The following is a 5,123-nucleotide window of genomic DNA, read 5'->3' on the forward strand; positions in this document are numbered from 1 at the left end:
TAACTATTAATGAAGTTTGGTCGCCAAGTCTGGTCTAGTTACCAGAACACACCTTGTGGGGGGTGTGTGTGAGTGTGTGTGAGTGTGTGTGTGTTTGGCTAGCTGAATGAATTCTAGGCTTTGCCAAGCTCTGGTCAGTCTCAGTTGTTTGTGGTCCTTTTGGTCACACCATCAAGACTATGATATATCAGTCAGGACTCTATCAGTTGCAAGTGGAAGAAACCAAACTCATACTAGCTTAAACACAGACCATGCATTGGCTTACACAGTGAGAAGGAAGGGACAGGAAATACATCTTCAGGCACAGTTAGATTCAGGTGCTCAGAGTTGTTGCTAAAATCCTTTGCTTGCATTCCTTTGTATATGACTTCACTCTAAGGCAGGCTTTAGCTATTGTGGTGGCCAAGATAAGAACCAGCAGCTCCAGACTTTTTTCTACCAGCTTAGCAAACTGCAGACAGAGATGTGGTCCAGACTGAGAAATGTGGCTCTTCACAAGACTCGCAATGACTTCATGTGCCTTCCTTTGGAACCAGAGCTGGCCAGTGACGGTTGGGGTCAGCTATGATATAAAGATATTGACTGAAAGAAGGGAAGGTGTGATTACCAGAAGCAAATCAAAGTGACATAGCCAAAGAAAATGAATGACTACTGAATGATCAAAAATAATTGATCCCCTTACAGTTAGGCACAACCACAAAAGGCTCATTTTCAGAATCTAAAGATGACATGAAAATATATGTGCTGAGAAGCTACTTGCAAAGCCAATAGTCAGTGACATAGCCAAGACTTTACTTCGTGTAGAAACTAAGAGGATATGGGAGATCACAAAAATAATTCATTTGTGTAGAAGTTTACTAAATTCCCATCACTAGAAAGTTCACCACCTCTGACCATGTTTACTAACATCCTAGTACTGATTAGCTTAATTGTAAAGTTAGGACTAAGACCGTTTCTCCCACACATGGACCCATTTCATTTGAGGTGCTTATGAAAATGCAGATTCCTAAAGCCAAGTTCTCTTTGTCATACCATCTGGGATAGACTACCTACATTTTCATACATTCTCCAGGAGATTTTTTTAATGTTTTAAAACATTTATTTATTTTTTTTTTTGAGAGAGAGAGAAAGAGGGTGCACGTGAGAGCGGGTAGGGGAGAGGCAGAGAGAGAAGACGACACAGAATCCAAAACAGACTCTAAGCTCTGAGCTCTTAGCATAAGGCCTGGTGCAGAATTCAAACTCAGCAACCATGAGATCATGACTCGAGCCAAAGTCAGATGTTGAACCAACTGAACCACCCAGGTGCCCCATATTCTCCAGGAATATGGCTTACATGGTAAAACCCAAGTATTTTAGACTATGGGGAATATATTTCCATATAATTTCATTTGATATTTGCTTGTCACCTGATTAGTTAACATCTTCTTGATGTTCTGTGCTCAAAAATAATAGCCCATGGTATGACTGAAGTACAGGGAGAGTATTTTAGAAAATGGAATTAGTGTGGTAAATTGGATTTACCTCTACAGTCACATCCTTGCCTTGACTTCATATTGGTGAAGAATACTTCCCTGCCTATTTGAGTTTGCTCATATATCTACTTTGGCCAGTAAAATGTAAACAGGTGTAACACATACAATTCTCAGTCTAGGCCTGAAGAGACCTTTAGTATCCACCTGCCCTTTTGTACTTTTGCCAAAGCCCTGAGAGGAGCTTCCCCTACATAATTGCCACCTTTCATTCTGGGCCCCCAAGTGAACACATTTGGCTCAGAACACATTTAAGAAAAGAGCCCCCCAAAGAAGTCCAGCTGGACCCAGAGCCTGAAGCAGAGCTTCCCAAGCCAAGCCAAGCCCTGATCAGTGAAGCTCACTGATAGGTTTATGAGAGGAAGTTGTGGTTGTTCTAAGTCGTGAAGTTTGGGGATGGTTTACTACACAGCACTGTTGGAGTAACAGCCCCTAACCAGTACAGCTAGGGGCTCCAAATACCTCTGGAGGATTTATTTGGTTTGTTTGGGGTTGACTCCCCACCTGGATTGAAGAGAGCAATTTGGAGAGTAAGCAGTTGCAATTTCACTAGGAAGGATCTTTCAGGGTGATAGGTGGTCCTCGTTTTGTGGGAATCCAGAGGAAACGAAGAGGAAACCTGAGTTCACGGTCAGTATCATCGTCGTCGACAATAAAAATGAGGGCACCAACCATACACCAAGTGCCATGAGGGAATGCGGTATCCAGTAGGGCCAGTGCTCTGGAAAAGTGATGATCCCACTACAGGATGACACCTTATTAGAAATTCCATCTGAACGTACTGACTCAGAGCGGCCAGATCTCTCTCCTCCCCGCATGCTCATTGAGAAATGAGATCCTCACAGGAGATAAAATTCTCCCTGATTCTACTCACCACCCTAGTCTTCACACTCGATAAGATTCATCAAAGAAGCCTCTAGGAAGTCAGAAGTTGAGTGGACTGACTTATGGTTATGGAGCCTGAGTAGTCCATCCTCATAGCTTCCGGAGTTTCAGGAGAGTAAAACTGAAATCTCACTTGATGTAAGAGCTGTGATCAAAATCCATTTCCTCCCTCACACCTCTGTTCTTACTCTCTGTTTGAGGCTACTCCTCGAAACCACCGATATGATATGCAGAGTTCAGTGCAAAAGGAAAATTTAGGGCCCCTTCAAAAATTGCTCAGAATTTCAAGACGGTGACTGTAAAATATAAAAGTGGGTGTGGACCCTTCTGAGCATGTGACCCACTGAGGCCACACAGGTCTTACACCCGGGAAGCTTCCTGAAGAGTAGCTCCCATAACGATGCCTTCCATAGACTTCCGTTCAGCAAACACTCGTGGTGCCAACCATCTCCAAACTGCCCATGAGGCAAAGTGGGTAAGGCAAGGGAAGGCCAACCCCAGGAAGAAATCTGCTGCCTCCTCCTGCCCAACCAACTCCTTGGGGCTGAAAGACGACAGTGAGCACAGCAGTGACCGGGAACCGTTCTGAAATCCCAGCACCCCTCCAGCTGGGCCTTTCCTCACAGTCATTCCAAAAATATTTGTCCGTGAGCCCCCCGAAGTGCTTCAAATGCAGTTCAGACGTGCCGTGCATTGAGCCCTCGCAGCTGTATTGCTGGGTTACATAAGAGGAGCACAGTATTTGTTCCTCTGTGCCCAAGGTCCTGCCCAGGACACGGGGCAGCACAGAAATGCTGGTGTCACTCTCTGCCAAGGTAAGACAATTGTCCTGATGCTACAGCAACTCCAGGGGCTCCTGGACTCCGTGACTGCTCAGCACGTGCAGACATTTGGCAAACAGACCTTCCTTTGAAGTTCAGGCAAAACTGGGCAAACTTTCCTGCCTGGGAACATGTGGCTGTCAGTTGGAAGAAGGGTAGAGTGGAGGCCCCTCCTCTCCTTCCCCCAAAGTTGAGGACTTAGTACTTCTTTTTCTACAGTGAATAGCTTCTGCTTGCTATTCATGCAGACCTCTACAGGCAGATGTACTCCTTTATCATCCTTGAAAACCTCAGTGCAATGCATAAGGTCAAGGTGAAGGAGCCCACTCTGTGTGCCCCTGATTTCTCTTGAAAGAAATAGGAAAGGAGAGGATTTGGCTGAGGGTGGATATAATCTAGTCAGTGGTTCTCAAAGCGAGGTCCCCAGACCAGCAGCATGGGTAACCCAGAAACCCATTAGAAATGCAAATTTCAGGCTCCATCCCAGATCTGCTAAATCAGAAGCTCCCAGGAGGTGAACAAGTAATATTTTATTTTATTTTATTTTATTTTATTTTATTTTATTTTACAAATAGTTTATTGTCAAGTTGGTTTCCATATAACACCCAGTGCTCATCCCCACAAGTGCCCTCCTCCATGCCCATTACCCTCCTTCGCCTCCTCCCCATACCCATCAGTCCTCAGTTTGTTCTCAACATTAAAGAGTCTTTCATGGTTTTGCCTCCCTCCCTCTTCCCCCCACTTCCCCCCTTCTTCTCCCCCACGGTCCTCCATTAAGTTCCTCCCAATTCTCCTATACGTGCAAACATATGGTAGCTGTCCTTCTCTGCCTGACTTATTTCGCTCAGCATAACACCCTCAAGTTCCATCCATGTTGCTACACATGGCCAGATTTCATTCTTTCTCATTGCCATGTAGTATTCCATCGTATAGATATACCACATCTTCTTGATCCATTCATCAGTTCATGGACACCTAGGCTCTTTCCATGTTTTGGCTATGGTTGAGAGTGCTGCTATGAACATTGGGGTACATGTACCCCTATGCATCAGCTCTCCTTCACCCTTTGAAGCCCACCCAGGTTTTGGTATTTTGTTACAGCAGCCTGAGCTAAGACAACCAAGGGTCCCTAAAATAACGCTACAGGGTCTTTGTGGGACACAATCAGGATTGGTATGTCCATAGTCGGCATCTTTATCAACTTCACATGTATCATACACACAAGTGTGCTGGGCTTTCGGCATCTGTGACCAGGCAAGCTGACAGAGAACCACAACACAGTGGTGTAACTGAAGACCTCAACCATCTTCTGGTTATTTAGGAGAGCTGACTGCACATTGTTAGAGCTTGGAGTTGAGGCCACTGGCTGGCTGATGAACTCTCAAGTGTAGGTGGTGTGCTACATGAGGGGCAAGTTTTTTGCTACCACCACAAGGGTCTCTGGCCCAGTGAGTGGAGTTTGGTAATAATTCTTCCTACAAGTAAAAAAAAAAACACATATATAGACTGGAAGCTGACATTTTATTGAGAACTTGCTGTGTGCCAGGCCCCGTTCTGAACACTATGGGTTATTCTCCTTACTGAACAGAAAAGGAAATGGGAATGCGTATCAGTCAATGCTTATCTTGTTTGGTCTAGGTCGTACAACTAGTAACTGAAGGTGCCAGAATCAAACTCAGGCAGTTTGATTCCAGAGTCTGGGTCCTTCATAACCATAACTGTACCACCTCTCAAATGCAAGCTGAAATACAGTTTGGCTGCAGAGAGAAATGGGCCCTGAGTCCTCCTGCCTCAGCCACCAATAGAAACCTGATCTGAAAGAAGCTACAGAAGTTCATCTAGTTTGGCCCTCAACCACAACATGGAAAAGGTGTTATTATCAATA

The 5,123-nt window shown here is 44.9% G+C and overlaps 1 non-coding gene across 1 annotated transcript; it reads left to right on the forward strand.

Moving 5' to 3' along the window:
- Positions 1 to 4,567: 4,567 nt before the first annotated feature.
- Positions 4,568 to 4,721, forward strand: LOC120223545. Its single transcript, XR_005526327.1, has one exon. It is a non-coding gene; the product is annotated as a small nucleolar RNA SNORA62/SNORA6 family (small nucleolar RNA).
- Positions 4,722 to 5,123: the final 402 nt, after the last annotated feature.

Source organism: Hyaena hyaena, unplaced genomic scaffold (assembly GCF_003009895.1).
Source record: "Hyaena hyaena isolate Hyena2069 unplaced genomic scaffold, ASM300989v1 scaffold_1002, whole genome shotgun sequence".
Taxonomy (NCBI): domain Eukaryota; kingdom Metazoa; phylum Chordata; class Mammalia; order Carnivora; family Hyaenidae; genus Hyaena; species Hyaena hyaena.